The sequence below is a fragment of the Sarcophilus harrisii genome, chromosome 3 (assembly GCF_902635505.1).
Source record: "Sarcophilus harrisii chromosome 3, mSarHar1.11, whole genome shotgun sequence".
NCBI classification, from domain to species: domain Eukaryota; kingdom Metazoa; phylum Chordata; class Mammalia; order Dasyuromorphia; family Dasyuridae; genus Sarcophilus; species Sarcophilus harrisii.
The window spans coordinates 288,998,000-289,015,034 of NC_045428.1; the positions used below are offsets into that span (position 1 = coordinate 288,998,000).

General features: G+C 33.8%; 1 long non-coding RNA gene across 1 annotated transcript in view; it reads left to right on the top strand.

The window, feature by feature from the left end:
• LOC116422370 overlaps nucleotides 1-15,793 on the top strand; it is an 89,611-nt gene extending 73,818 nt beyond the window's left edge. The window contains exon 3 of the long non-coding RNA XR_004232984.1: nucleotides 15,513-15,793. This is a non-coding gene — a long non-coding RNA (uncharacterized LOC116422370). The remainder of the gene's footprint in view (nucleotides 1-15,512) is intronic.
• Nucleotides 15,794-17,035: the final 1,242 nt, after the last annotated feature.

Here is a 17,035-nt window from a genome sequence, read left to right on the forward strand (position 1 = left end):
CCAGCCAAAAAGAATTTAGAAAATCATCAAGAAAGGTCTGTGACATCAGAATTGGAGTCAATGCTGCCCTGGGACCCAGCCCTAACCAGGGCCCCGACCCAGCCCTAGCCAGTGCCCGGCCTCAGCTGGACTTCTAAATCAGTGGCAGTCCTGAAGGTTCCCAGACCTCTCAGCTCAGAGATACCACAGAGGAGCTGGAAGGTCAGCAGAAGAGGGCTTTGGGATCAGGGTGGAGCCCATCCTGCAATTCCAGCACAGGCCATATTTGCACAATCCTGGCCCCAATTCCAGGGCCCAAAAATCAGCAAAGCAGGACTCTATTGCTTTAGGGGGCTGGGGACAGACCTAACAGCTCTAGGTCAGGAAAAAGGGCTTATGGTTAGGTCCCTAGAAGGCTCGCTGAAAACAGCTGCACAAAACTCCTAAAACCTGGGACTGTCATCCCCCCTCTTCTCCCTTCCTCCCTCCCCCCATGGGACACAAAGCCCTACTTTATTAAAGAGTTAAAAGCTGAGTAATAGGCTAGGAAAATGAGCAGACACCAAAAAAGTTTCTGACCATTGAAATTATTATGGTGGCAAGAAAGATGAAAACACACCCAGAAAATGTTAACAAAGTCAAAGCTTCTACATCCAAAACCTCCCGGAAAAATAATAATTGGACTCAGGAGATAGAAGAGCTCAAAACAGACTTTGAAAATCAAGTAAGAGAGATAGAAGACAAATTAAAGAAAAAATATTAGAGAGGTGTAAAAGAAAATGCAAAAAGCTAATGAAGAGAATGCCTTAAAAATCAAAATTGACCAATTAGGGGAAGGAGGTACAAAAGCTCACTGAGGAAAATTATTCCTTAAAAAATAGGATTGAGCAAATGGAAGGTAATAACTTTTTGAAAAATCAAAACACAATAAAACAAGACCAAAAAATGAAAAAAAAATTAGAAAAAAAATTGAAATACCTCATTTGGAAAACAAAAACAAAAACTGACCTGGAAAATAGATCCAGGAAAGATAGTTTAAAAATTATTGATCTACCTGAAATTCACAATCAAAAAAAGTGGCTGGACATCATCTTTCAAGAAATTATCAAGGAAAACTGTGCTGATAATTCTGGAACCAGAGGGTAAAAAAGAAATTGGAAAAAGAATCCACCAATCACCTGCTGAAAGAGATCCCAAAATGAAAACTCCCAGGAATATTATAGCCAAATTCCAGAACTCCCAAGTCAAAAAGAACATATTGCAAGCATCTAAAAAGAAGCAATTCATGTATAATGGAGCCATAGTCAGCATAACACAAGATTTAGCAGCTTCTACATTAAAGGAATGAAGGACTTGGAATATGATATTCTGGAGAGCAATGGAGCTAGGATTACAACCAAGAATCACCTACCCAGCAACTGAGTATAATTCCTCAGAGGAAACTGGAAACTATTCAGGGAAATGGAAGATTGTCAGACATTTGTGATGAAAAGACCAGAACTGAATGGATATATGTATTGTTATTGTTATATATGTATTGTTCCATCTTTAACCCATTCTCTCTCTCTCTCTCTCTCTCTCTCTCTCTTTCTCTCTTTTTTGCTGAGTCAATTGGGGATAAGTGACTTTCCCCATGGTCACATGGCCACACAGCTAGGAAGTATTAAGTGTCTGAGTCCAGATTTGAACTCAGGTCCTCCTGACTTCAGGGCCGGTGCTTTATCCACTAAGCCACCTAACCACTCCCCTTTAACCTGTTCTCAATGGGAATAGGGTTTCAAAACTACCAGCTTTCTTTCCCAGTTTGATTTCTTCATGAAAATTTTACTTCTTGCATCTCATTTGTTTAAGATAATTACTCTTTTTTTTTTTTACCTTTTCCTACACTGCTTTGCTTTTTTTGCTTTTTAGAATCACATCTTACTCAGCTCTAATACAATTTTTCTTTCAAACTATCTAATTACTATTTACGATTTTAGAATACAATTTATATTTCTATTTATAAAAAAATCATTTGTCCTTATTGAGTCTTTAGTCTTTGGTGTTTATCTTATATTTTTCTTGGATCTTGTATGTCAAATTTTCTAATAAGTGCTGATCTTTTTGCAACAAAGTCCTGAAAGTCTGGAAATTCATTAAATATTCATTTTTTTCTATTCAGAATTATGCTTAACTTTTCTGGGTAAGATATTTTGTTTTGTGTGATATTAACAACTTCAGTTCTTTTGCTCTTCAATATTTAGTGTTCCAAGAGTTATGTATGATCTTTGAGGTAGCTACTGCTAAGTCTTATGTGACTGTTTTTGTTTTTTTCTTTGTTGCTCATAATAATTTGTCTTCACATGGGAATTTCAGAATTTGGTTATGGTATTCCATTAGAATTCCTTGTAAGATCTCTTTCAGCTGGTGATTGAGGTATTTTTTTTCTATTTCTATTTTCTCATCTTGTTCTAATACTTCAAAACAATTTTTTTTTAGTTATTTCTTGGGCATCAAGATTCTTTATTTGCTCATGGCTTTCAGATAGTTCTTTTATTCTTATGTTCCCCAGATCAGTTGTTTTCTTATGAAATGTCTCACATTCTCTCCTATTTTCACTGTTATCATATTATTATTGTTTTTTGGTCTCATAATTTTGCTCCCTTCTTATGCTGGTTCTTTCTTGCCCAGGTCTGTGTATAGCATAGCACCCTGGCATCCTTTACCAGTAGAAATTTTTTTAGGATCAGGACTCTTATACTGTCGGGGAGATCAAAATTCCTGTGGCTGTGGCCTAATCTATCTCCCAAACCAACTACCTGCAGGATTCACAGCTTGCTGGTTCAGAGAAGCTAGCCTATAGCTAACCTAACTTCATAGACTTTAGAAAGTAGACTTTCTGAAGTCCAAACTTCAGAAAGGCCAAGTAGTTCTGCAAATGTTCTTCATATCTTCTCTAGTTGTCCCAGAAGGACCACTGCTTTGTTCCAATCCTTGCTATTTTGTGCTGTTTTTAGTAGAAATCTGGAGAGCTTGGAATTTTCTAACCTATTTGGTCATCTTCCCAGAATCTTTCTTTCTGCCTATTCATATCCTTTGACCAATTCCCAATTGGGGAATGGATCTTAGAATAATGGTTTTTAAATGTATGAACTACAATACATAGTATTTTAAATGTATAAAGTAAAATACAAAGAATATCAAAGAAAATAATTATCTAGAAAGATAATAAATAACATAGAAAAAAATCAGGTATTCCAGATTATAATCCTCAACTTTAAGGACTTTAGGAATTTCAAACATTCCAAAAGCCTGGTGTTTCAGATGGAATAAATTTTAGTCAAAAATTAATAATTAAAAGGTTTAGAGAAATACTTAAGAATGAATTTAGGATTTTACAAGACTTCATCCCTCCCTCAAGATCTTAGTTTCACATTTTAATGATCTTTTAAAGATAAAGCTTTAATGCAAATATGTAGGGAGGTACACATTATTTATATATAAAAGAGAAATATTTATTTCACTTTAGAAGAGAATAACAATGATTTTCAGGCTGAAAATAATAAAAGCACAATGCTAATCTGAATTTGCTTGCTTTGATCATGGACTAAAGAATTCTGTTCTCTGAGAATCAAATGTGTAACATATCACAGACGATAGTGGAAGAATATTTTGATATTTCATAAGGACAAGTTGAGGTTAGGAATGGTATATCTTAGAATAATATTTTTACATTCATTCAACAAACATTTTTTCCCTGGGGCAATTGAGGTTAAGTGACTTAACTAAGGTCACCCAATTAAGAAGTGTTAAGTATCTGAGGCCATATTTAAACTCAGGTTTTCCTGACTACAGGGCTGGTGCTCTATCCACTATACCACGCCCCTGCAAAAACATTTTTTGAGGGAAAGTAGTATAGTGGAAAGAATGCTTGATTTGGGTTCAGAAGAATCCCAGGTTTGAGTCCCAGCCCCCAATAAAGTTTTTGTTTTTGTTTTGTAGTTTTATCATAGTCAAATTAGCTAACCTTATTATACCTCCGTTTTCTCATTTGGAATATAGAAATGATAATAATGCATGTAGTATCTTTTTTACTGGATCATATGGAGGTTTAAATGAAATAATACATGTAAAGCATTTTGTAAGCCTTAAAGTTCTAAGTAAACATCAATTATATATATGATATGCTTCTGTTTGCTAGGAGCTTGGTGCATGTGGAAGCAAAGATTGTTGAGGGAGACCATTTAAGGACTAGCCTTTTCTACTTTTAGTTCATTGATTTTTTTTAACATAACTTGGGATTTTAGAGTTTTAGGCTGTGAATTCAATTGAAAATGCTTTATCTCTTTGTGTAATTCCTGCTTTGGAGTGATTTGAGAGATTGTAAAGACTCGAGAAAATATTTATTCCTTCATCTAGATTTCCATGGTGATCACATGATACAAAAGGTTAAGACTTATTAGAATTTTGTGTAATTGGCATTATTATTCTTATATTCCAAATGATAAAACTGAGGTATCATGAGGAGAGTGGATTTGACTATAATAACATTACTAAAAAAAATAAAGAGGGTAAAACATAGATAAGTGAAGTACAATCTGGATGAAGAGAAGGAAAACAATCAATGAAAAGAATCTCATGATTTCCATATATGGCAAAACATCATGATCCTAAAGACAGTATACGTTCAAACAACTTAAGAATTATAGAGGTCCCAGAACAATAACAAGTTAAAAAAATCTGAATACCAGAATGCTAGCTATAGAGTAAGAAAATTCTAAACACAGAAAACAATATGTCAATCAAAGGAAACAATTAATTTCTCCAGGTGAAACACACACTATACTGCAAACTCCAAGACACCTAAGAGTTATACTTAGCAATTCTATTGACAATCTAAATTTGTCAAGTGAACAGCAGAAAGACCTCCAGATATAAAGGAAAGAAAATCTGAATTAAAACAAAACAAACCAAAACTGTTGTGCACCAGCCTTTGATCAGAAAGGGGAATGGAATGGAAAGAGCAAAGGAATTCAAGATGCAGCCCAAGACTATTTACACTCCAAATCTGATCCTAATCATTCATAAAAATGAACATTCAATAAAAACAAGCTTGTCAAGTATTGCTAGAAAATACAGATGTGAAGAAATTATTTGCTTCTCAAATATCATTGTTGCTTCAGGTCTGCTGATGCAATAAGCCCATTTTCGGGGTTTTATTGGCAAAGATACTGGAATGGTTTGCCATTTTTTTTCTCCCCTTCATTATATCAATAAGGAACTAAAACACAGAGGGTTTGGTGATGTGCCCAGGGTCACACAGCTAGTAAATGTCTGAGGCCAGATTTGAACTCATGAAGATAAGTCTTCCTGATTCCAAGCCCAGTGGCTCTATCCACTATATCAACTTGCTGACTTTCAAACACCATAGACATTAGAAATACAGCAAGATTAAATAAATATAGTAACAAAGGAAAACAACAAAAACAAAATTCCATGAGAGAAATCATTAAGAGATTTCTTTTTAAATGAAGATGAGCAAACAAAGGTGGATAGACAAGTTAAAATAGAAATATAGGTAAAGATATCTGAAACATTATTGACCAAATGTTACATATGCTGTCTATAGATCAATCAGGGGTTTTTTTGGAACTAAATTATAAAACAGGAGGATACTTTTTAAAAAGTGAGGAAAAAGATGTGAGGATATGTGTTGTACCCTAATAAAATAATTATACTAAAATTAATGATAAAGGGGAAAATAACTTGTTTCTCAGGAAGAAGATAATCTACAGGAGAATGGAAGAGGAGGAAAAGAGGAATACCTGACAAAGTTGTAGAGGGAGAAACTTTGTTTCAGTGATGGCAGAGCCTACCACTGGAGAATATTTCTTTGGGAGAAGAGAGATATTTTTGTCAAGGAATATGAGCACTTTTCTTCTTCTTTTTTTTTAATAGCTTTTTATTTACAAGTTATATGCATGGGTAACTTTACAGCATTGACAATTGCCAAACCTCTTGTTCTAATTTTCCCCCTCCTTCCCCCCATCCCTACCCCTGATGGCAGGTTGACCAATACATGTTAAATATGTTAAAGTATAAATTAAATACCATATAAGTATACATTTCCTAACAGTTATTTTGTTGTACAAAAAGAATCGGACTTTGAAATAGGGTACTATTCCATTACATTGAATTCCCAATCCCTATATTTTTGCCCACCTGCATTTTTGATTTCCTTCACAGGCTAATTGTACAATATTTCAGAGTCCAATTTTTTTTGTACAGCAAAATAACAGTTTGGTCATGTATACTTATTGTGTATCTAATTTATATTTTAATATATTTAACATTGACTGATCATCCTGCCATCTGGGGGAGGGGGTGGAGGGAAGGAGGGGAAAAATTGGAACAAGAAGTTTGGCAATTGTCAATGCTGTAAAGTTACCCATACATACAACCCATAAATAAAAGGCTATTAAATAAAAAAAAAAAAGAAAAAGAAAAAAAAAGAAATAGTGTACTATTAGCCTGTGAAGGAAATAAAAAATGCAGGTGAACAAAAATATAGGGATTGGGAATTCTATGTAATGGTTCATAATCATCTCCCATAGTTCTTTTTCTGGGTGTAGCTGGTTCAGTTCATTACTGCTCCATTGGAACTGATTTGGTTGATCTCATTGCTGAGGATGGCCAGGTCCATCAGAATTGATAATCATATAGTATTGTTATTGAACTATATAATGATCTCCTGGTCATGCTCATTTCACTCAGCATCAATTCATGTAAGTCTCTCCAGGCCTTTCTGAAATCATCCTGCTGGTCATTTCTTACCGAACAATAATATTCCATAAATTCATATATCACAATTTATTCAGCCATTCTCCAATTGATGGGCATCCATTCAATTTCCAGTTTCTGGCCACTACAAAGAGACCTGCCACAAACATTCTTGCACATACAGGTCCCTTTCCCTTCTTTAAGATTTCTTTGGCATATAAGCCAAAAAAAGAAACACTGCTGGATCAAAGGGTATGCACAGTTTGATAACTTTTTGAGCATAGTTCCAAATTGCTCTCCAGAATGGCTGGATGTATTCACAATTCCACCAATAATGTATTAGTGTCCCTGTTTTCCCACATCCCCTCCAACATTCAGCATTATCTTTTCCTGTCATCCTAGCCAATCTGACAGATATGTAGTGGTATCTCAGAGTTGTCTTAATTTGCATTTCTCTGATTAATAATGACTTAGAGCATATATTCATATGGTTAGAAATAATTTCAATTTCTTTGTCTGAGAATTATCTGTTCATATCCTTTGACCATTTATCAACTGGAGAATGGCTTGATTTCTTATAAATTAGAGTCAATTCTCTATTTTGGAAATGAGGCCTTTAACAGAACCTTTGAATATAAAACTGTTTTCCCAGGTTATTTCTTTCTTTCTAATCTTATCTGCATTCGTTTTGTTTGTACAAAAACTTTTCAATTTGATATAATCAAAATTTTCTATTTTGTGATCAATGGTGATCTCTAGTTCTTCTTTGGTCATAAATGTCTTCCTCTTCCACAGGTCTGAGAGGTAAACTATCCTATGCTCTTCCAATTTATTTATAATCTCATTCTTTATGCCTAGGTCATGAACCCATAAGTGTGGGTCAATGCCTAATTTCTGACATACTAATTTCCAATTTTCCCTGCAATTTTTGTCAAATAGTGAGTTCTTATCCCAAAACCTGGGGTCTTTGGGTTTGTCAAACACTAGATTATTAAAGTTATTGTCTGTTTTGTCCTTTGCTTCCTTTTTTTATGCTATATCAGTAAAATCAAATTATATGTGTAGTTTTTATGTATATCCACAACAGAAATACAGTTCTCAAGAGTTCCTTTTACCTTTTTCTACTTGTCTGGAGTTCTGTTGTTGGAGATTAAATTTTTTTGTTTAAGTCTGGTTTTTTCTTTAGAAACAGATGGGATTCCTCTGTTTCATTAAATGTCCATCTTCTTCTATGGGAAAAAATGCTCAGCTTAATTGGGTAGTTTATTCTTGGCTGCATTCCAAGTTCTTTTGCCTTTCGGAATATCAAATTCCAGGCCCTTCGATCCTTTAATGTTGAGGCAGCCAGATCTTGTGTGAACCCTTATTGTGGCACCTTGGTATTTGAACTGTTTTTTCCTGGCTGCTTGTAGAATTTTTTCTTTAATCTGAAAATTCTGAAGTTTAGCCACAATATTCCTTGGAGTCTTTATTTTAGGGTCTTTTTCAGAAAGTGTTCAGAATGTATTCTTTCAATGCCTATTTTCCCTTCTGGTTCTATTACTTCTGGGCAGTTCTCTTTAATGATTTCCTGTAAAATAGTATCTAGGCTCTTTTTTCATCATAATTTTCAAGTAGTCCTATGATCCTTAGGTTATCTCTTCAAGATCTATTTTCCAGATCTGTTGTTTTTCCAAGTAAATATTTGACATTTTTTTCCAATCTTTCTTTTTTTTTTTTTTTTTTTTTTTTTGGTTTTGCTTGACTGATTCTTCCTGTCTCAATGAATCAGTCATTTCTATTTGTTCAGTTCTGATTTTTAGTGAGTTATTTTCTTCATTAGCTTTTTTTTTTTTTTACTTCTTTTTGTATATGTCCTATTGAATTTTTAAATGAGTCCTTTTGCTCTATGGAATTTTTTTCCATTTAACTAATTTTTTTTTAAAATTTATTATTATTATTTTTAGTGAGTTATTTTCTTTCTCCAATTCACAAATTCTGTTTCCCTGCACTTCTTGGGAGTTTTTTACCTTTTCCACTTCACATTTCAGGGAGTTGTTTTCTTTTTCCACTTTGTCAGATTTTTCTTTTAGTGAGTTATATGTCTTTTCTGTACTCTCTTGCATAGCTTCTCTTTCCTTTCCCCATTTTTCTTCTAGTTCTCTTTTAAGGTTTTTAATAGTCTCTTCTAGGAGAGCCTTTTGTATTGGGGACCAACAATTGTCTGGAGACTGTCTGCTATTAGTCTCTTCAGTTGAAAAGCTGTTCTCTTTCTGAGTAGAAACTATCAGTTGTCCTTTTGATTTTTTTACTCATTTTTTTAAAGCCTGTAGGGTCTGCCTTCAGGGCCAGGAGGTTACCAGCTTCCTCTGCAGAGCAGGGAGATGTGTATGGATGGGTAGCTGTTCTGCTAGCCTGCTGCAAAAAGCAGCGAGGTACTGGAGAGCTCTGGGAAAGAGTTCCTCACCTGGAAGTAACTCAGGCCTGCAGGGCAGAGCTGGGAAAGTGCCCTGCAAAGAACCCCAGCTGTGTGAGATAACCACTGCCCTGGGGCTAGACGCTGAGCAGTGAGAGTTTCACTAGCCCAAGCCAAATCCCACTTTGGGGCTGTGGGTATTAGCAGTTGAGCAGTGAATGGATTTGCAGGGACCAGAAGTGTCTCTGGTCCAGGAAGCACAGTCCTGTTGGGGAAGTTCTATTGCCCCAGGCCGAGCCCCCCACTATGCTGATTAGAGGCTGCCCAGGTGTGCCCCCCTGCCATGTGGGTTTGTAACTGCCCCCACAAAAGCCCCGAACTGCAGGATGTGGCTTCAGGGCTGTGTTTCAGTCTCCTGAGTCACTTCCGGGTTTGAGTAGCTACAGCCAGTGTTAGGTTCTGGCGTTTTTTTAGAGTACCCTCTGTTCCAGGCTTTAATTTCTCTTCCAGTTTACTGCTTTGTAATCAGGCAGAGCAATTAGCATATAGCAGAGTGGTCTCTGTAACTTCTCTAGCCACAGAGATCACCCCCGCCCCTCCTCTGCTCAGGACGCTAGCCTCTCCCTGCCTGTGCTGGTCTGTTTCTGGCCCCTCAGGACACACCTTTCCTGGTGATTTTCCAGATTGACTTCAGCAGGTAAGTTTATGCTTCTGATCTTCATGGGGTTAAGCAGTGAAGAGCTATTTCTGAGGCTGGATAAAATAGTTGGTTATGAGGGGAATGAGAGGAGCTTAGAAAGTCGCTTGTGCCTTCTCCACCATCTTGGCTCTGGCCCTCCCCTCCTTCCTCCCCCTGTTTTGTCCTTTGAATCTAATCTATTCCATTGATCATCTAGTCTATTTCTTAGCCAATACCAGATAGTTTTAGTAACTGCTGCCTTATAATATAATTTTAGATCTGGTACAGCTAGGCCACCTTCATTTGATTTTTTTTTTCATTAATTCCCTTGAAATTCTTGATCTTTTGTTTTTCCATATGAACTTTGTTGTTATTTTTTCTAGGTCATCAAAATAGTTTTTGGGAAGTCTGATTGGTATAGCGCTAAATAAATAGATTAGTTTAGGTAGTATTGTCATCTTTATTATATTTGCTCTCCCAATCCAAGAGCATTTAATATTTTTCCAGTTAGTTAGATCAGACTTAATTTGTGTGGAAAGTGGTTTGTAGTTTTGCTCATAAAATTTCTGATTTTCCCTTGGCAGATAGATTCCTAAATATTTTATACTATTAGTAGTTACTTCAAATGGAATTTCTCTTTGTAACTGTTGGATTTTGTTAGTGATATATAAGAATGCTGATGACTTATGTGGGTTTATTTTGTATCGATATGAGGACTTTTCAATGGATTTTATCTGCATGATTTTGCTATTTACAAACAACTACTCATCTTTCCTAAGAAGAAGTACAATGAGGGTTTCTGAGGTTAACAAACACTTAGAAGAGTGGAAAGGCATGGAAATGGGAAAATTCCTGATGGATGGAAAAAAAGCAATGACAAAGAGAAGGAACAGAAATGAATGATAAACTGCATGGTTAGGGACACAAAGAAAATCCTACCTTTGGGCAATATCCCTTCTATCATCTGTAGAAATTATCATCTCTGAAAGTTACACACAATAGAAACAGGGGTCCAGAGAAAATGTCTCCAAGACAAATAAGAAAATAGTTTATAAGACAGATCTCAAGATAGATACCTCAAAAATTTTAATAAGCAAGGCTTAGTTTGGACTCAGTTTTAGATAAGTCTGGAAGAAAAATAAACAAAGGAGAAAATATAGAAGTGAAAAAATTACTATAAAAACTAAAGTTAAAAAATTTATGGGATCTTCTAATAGCAATCCCTAAAAAAAAATTTATTTCTCTATGTCATATGGAATTTTTACAAGAACTGACCATTTATTAAGGCACAGAAATATAACATATAAAAAGGCAGAAATTAGAAATATAAACTTTATAAAAATTAAAATGCAATGAAATAATAAATTTATCAGCAAGTACAAACAAAAGTGAGACCCAGATGAAGACTTAACAATGAAATCCTTATTCATAATCATTATTAAAATGAGTTCATCAAAGAATGGATAAAAATAATATTTTAGGTGAATGAAAGTTAATGATAAAGCAATATGCATGCATTATGATAAGAACTTCATTCAAACCTCAAAGAAACCTTGCAAAGTAGTTGCTAATATTACCTAGATTTTACATTAGAGCAAACTGAGACAAACAGAATCAAGTAACTTATAGAAAAAACATATAGAAACTATCTTAGGATGGAATTGAACTCATATTTTCCTGACTTCAAGTTCTATGTTTTATTCAATGTGTCATCTAGTTGCTATTTCTAACATTTAAGTAGTGCTAAGAAGTACCAGACACTGTACTATATACTGTATAAATATTATTGCATTTTATCCACGCAACAATTCTGGGAAAAATGCATTAATATTATACTCATTTTGTTTTTAAATAAGAGAAATAGATAAATATAAACTAAACATTATTTTAGACATGATAAATAAAAATAAAAACTGTCTATTTATAAAGACTAATAAAGTATATAATTTTTGGTCAATTTGATTAAAATGAAGGCAGAAAATCAAATCAACAAAGTAGCAAATGAGTAAAATGAAATAGCAAAAATCCTAAATAAATAAATAAAAATAATCAGAATCCATTATATACAGTTATAATCTAATCACACTGGGAACATAAAAGAAATTGAGAAATACCTTCAAAAACACTAAACATCTAAACTAATAAAAAACCAAATAAACATCTTAAATAACTCCTTCTCAGAGAAAGGTAGAGGAAAGCAAGATGGCAGAATAAAGGCAATCACCCAGTTGATCTCTTCCAACATTTCCCCTTAGAACAACTTTAAAAGAAAGGCTCAAACCAAATTTTGAATTGAGCAGAGCCAACAAGTGGTTGGATGAGACATTTTTTTTTTTCTGGCTTAAGAAAACTTAAGAATTGTCAGAAGTCTGTGCCATTGGAGTGAAAGCCTGTTTGGAGCCCCCACACATAGCAGTGTGGGATAGCTTTGGGAGCTTTAAAGGTAGGGATGATAAGAGGGATCAGAAACTTCTTACAAAGAGATTACAGGGAACCTGTTCCTGACTAGACAGAGTACTACTAGAATAGAGTTGGTATTGACTAGCAACTCTATGGCACTGGATTGCAGCTGAGAAGAACATTGTTGAATAGTCACAAGGGAGCAGGGTCACTGTTCACAGCACTAAAGAAAAAGGGAATGCTAGCACCTATAGTTGCAGGGGATCAAAGTTTATTTCCAGAAGGTCATTGACCCACATCTATGCTAAATTTAACCATTTTGGTTGTACAAGAAACTTGCAGACTCCCAAACTCTGAAAACAGCAACACAAAGAAGTCTGAAGCTTGGGAGAGTGCCTCCTTATTGACAGGCAAGCAGAGCCCAACTTTGATAAAAAGTTCAAAGTCAAGAAATAGGATGTAAAAATGAGCAAACGATAACAACTAATAATAATAATAATGATGATGATGATGATGATAATTTGGCCAAGCTGCTACAATGGCAGGGAAAATTAATACAGAAATTCAGAAGACAAGAGTATGAAAACAGCTACCAAAACGAATTAGACCCAAGTTCAAGAAGAATACATGGAACAATTAGCAAAAGAGGTAAGAGTGGTGAAGTAGAGATTGAGAAATGAAATGAGAATGATGCAAGAAAATTGTGAAAAGAGAATTAATAGCTTGTTAAAAAGACACTAAAAATATTGAAGAAACTGAATTATCGAATGGTAAATGAAGTTGAATTTTACTGAAGAAAAGAGCTCTTTAAAAACCAGAATTGGCATTAAATATTTATCAGCACATGCTGGTAAATAGTTATAGATCAATAATAGATGGTTATAAATGACAAAAAAACCAGAATCAGTCACTATTTAGAATTTCATAATAAAATACCTACTTAGCTTTGTCACATTGTTTGTACTTTATTTGTATTTTTCTAAATTATTTTCTTTAAAGTTTTTGCCACATTCCCTTCCCTTTCTGCTATGTCTTACACTTTAGAAATATTAATTAATGGGAAGGCAATGCCAGGAAGAAATAATGCTATATGGTAAGAATTTTATTCTGCATTTCCAACAGTATATTATATGTTATATTTCTGCTCAATTTCCTTACTTACAACTCTGCCATTCTACTTCTGACTCTATGAACCACACTGAGTTCAGTTTTACAGTTAGAATTCCTACACTTCTGGGCCAAAATCTGTCTTTAGAAACACAACTATAAGAAAGGTTGTCTTCCCAATATGCAAACTACTCTGAAGCTAAACCCCTTATGATTTCTTCATCTCCCACATCTTCACATATTTTTCCTCCTTTACCCCCTCCAAATAAGTTGACTTCCTTCCAGTCAAGCTGGTCCCCGATCTGTCTTCTCTCTCCATGCTATCCTTCCTTCTTTTTAGAGCCAATATGCCATGGGGAAAAAATGCTTTCATACTTCAACTATGGACTTTGTAAGAGCAGTATGTCCATTTCCCTCTTTCTTCCACCTCTATTCTTCGCTTTAATGTTACCTCCTAGTTTCTTAATATATCCCACAAAGACATTTATCCACCTGCAGAAATTTAGGCAATGAACCCTCAATTCAACTCTTCCATCTTTATTTCTATTGAATCTTTGAATACTCCCAAAATATTTGGCATCTTTGCTCCTGAGTGGTCTCTCTTTACTATTTCCTGTAGATTAAGTTTTTTGTTTTTAGTTTCTTTTTGTTCATATAAAAATAACCTGTAAACATAAGATTATTTTTAATCATGTAGTCTTTACTAGATACTTAATGTGATTCTGTTTAGGGTACTCATAAGTCAAATAATATGTATCTCTCTTTTTCTCTTAGAAATGATTCCAAATATCATTTTAGGACATTTAATTTTCATATTTTTAATGATAATTAAGCTACACTGATTTTTCTAAAAGACATTATTACTTTCTCTTCTCTGATTTCTTGTGATTACATTGTAGTAAGGGTAGAATAATGTGGTCTCATTGTAGTAAGCTACTTCTATTCTCCTATCATCATATCACTAACTGTCTTGATGAATTTTCTGGTATAAAAACTTCTTTTTACTCTGAAAAGTCATATCAAAATGATTTTTATTTTTCAGATCCAAATTCATAGCTAGAAATATGCTCTGGCACAATACCTCAGTGTAAAATCACTTTCTTTTCTAGGAATTCTTCATTTACTCCTCTAAACTGCATTCCAAATAAACATAACCATACTTATCCTTTACATCCTGAAAATTTGCCAAAATCTGAAAGAAATAAATGTTTACCTATAGAATTTTAAGTGCTCTCCTTTCTAATCTGAATATCTCCTTCCTGACCAGTTGTAAAATTTGTTGTCACTGAGTCATTAAATTTAATGACTCTGAATCATATACAAATAAATATTTTTCTGGTAATTATCTTTATTGCTTTTTGTTTTCTATATTCAGAAGTTGGGGATTTTTTTTTTTTTTTTTTGCACTATGGTATTTAGGTTTTATTTGTAATGGTATTTTGGGAGACCTAATAAATTATCTTATCATTTCAGGTAAGTTGATATGCCTAAAAAGAATTCACTTCAAAAAATTTCTTTCGATGTTGTTTTCAATATTTTTCACTTTACTTTTGTATTCATAATTCATTATCCACCTCTTTTAGAGAGATATTTTCATTTCTTTTTCATAATTTGCTAATTATTTTGCAAATCTGTTGAGTATGCCATGTTTTGTATTGAAAGTTTAAGTTTTTTACCTAAATTTATTCCTAAATCCTTCCTTTATGAGCCAATTTAGGATTTCTTTCTCTTGTACTTTGTTTAGAAGGGGGTGCAGCTAAAGAAATCTGTAGGCACTATTGGTTCACTTTCCTTAATATTATAATATTTACTAATTGAGTTTGGCTTTTGCTTATTTTGTTTTTAATTGTTAATTTTATATTTGTGCTTTTTTGAAGCTTTTTATCTTAATATGTTGAATGTCTCCAGATCTTGATATTGTTTTTGATAATTTAGTCCCTTGTCTTTCCTTTTTACTATATCCAAAAATCAACATTGCTCAATTTCAGGGTTACCAGAGCCAAGATGAGTGTCTTGAAAGGTTTGTTTCCTTGGCCTGAATCTCTGCCTTGAATAACCTCCAGAGTGAAGCCTTAGTTCTGGCTAGGTTTCTAGTTGTCTTTCTCTCAAGCCCTTTCTCTCAAGCTATGATGGTACCTATGCCAGATTGATTTCAGTCCACTATGATTGCTTCTTTCTTTCTTTCTTTTACAGGGTTGGACAGGATCAGTATCTTGCATAGTGAGGAGAAAATGGGATGTTTGGTAATTCCAGTGGGACTGAAAGTATCTCCTCTTCGCTGCTGGATATATGATGGAAAGCAGAAAGAAGTGCTGATTAAGTACTATAAATATGAAAGGTTTTCACTGTGAATTCATAAGTTATCGACTACATGCTGAGTAGTCTTGTCCTTTTATAAGAAAGATTTGGTTCTAATCTCTTTGTACAACTGAAAAAAAAAAGGTTGAAGGTTAGAAGAAGTTTACAGAATGACTAATCTTTCTTGTTACTAGTTAGATCCACTTTCCAACTTAATTTCTTATTTTTCACTGAAACCCTAGAATTTGATTACTATTTTGAGGCGACTTAAAAGTGAGGTTTCTTTCTAAAAGTGTCATATAATAATTTATTTTATATTTAATTTTCAACATTGTAAGGACATTTTCTTATATTTAAATAGTTCTTTCTTTTTCTTTCTTTCTTTCTGTTAGTTGCTGTTGGTCAAGTTCTCTACTTTTGCACTGTCCTCCAGTTTGCTTACTTTCATTTGATAGGATTTTATATCTTCCAATGTTACTTAAAGGCATTTAATACTAACAATTATATTTGTTTTGCCACTTGTTTATTTTTATCATCAATATATATATCATTCTCTTCCTCAAAGAATGGCCTGATTCTCCAAATAGTCCACATAGTCATGTTTATTTGTTCATCTTTTTTGTTTTTCTTTTTAATAATTCCATATCCATCCTCTAAAGATTTCATTATATATATATGTGTGTGTGTGTGTGTATGTGTGTACACATATAGTGAGAAGAGAGAGCCTTCTAGATATTATTAACATATTTCCAATTACTTGAAAAGTAATTTCCATTTTTTAACAAAATATTCATCCATCTTGGGAAGTTTTTATGCTTTTTTCAGGCACAAAAATATATTATTTTTGGTGGGTTGATTTTTCTTGTGGGGAAAATATATACTATGTACATTATTGTATTTACTATTTTGCTTTTGTTTTTCATTTGATATATATTTTGCTATTTTGGATAAAGTGATGAAAGAAAAAGGATCTGATTTTAGTTCCTCATATCCTTGCAGCACTTTTTCCATCACTAAGTCATTATATTTCATCCTTAATCAAGTTTCAACTTTTACTAATCCCCCATTCAGCCCTTGATTATCTTTTTAAATGGAAAAATTCTCACCACTACCTTTAAAGGAGAATTCTTCTGTTTCTTCCACTGGCTCAACTCTTGATTAATTACACCTTGACAGTTAAGTTCTCTGTCTTAGTTGCTTCACTATAAAGTAGAAATGATATCAGGCTCAAGGATGTCAGAAAAATGAATGAGTTAAAAATGAGCAGAAAGGCATTATATAAGCATAAGGCATTGTTATTTTGATTATGTTTTCACATTAGGGGTGAAAAATATAATATTTCTCTATTGTAGAACCAAAGAATAATATGAAGAAAAGATTTATGATTTGTTCAGTGATTTGTTTTTCTTTATAGAATT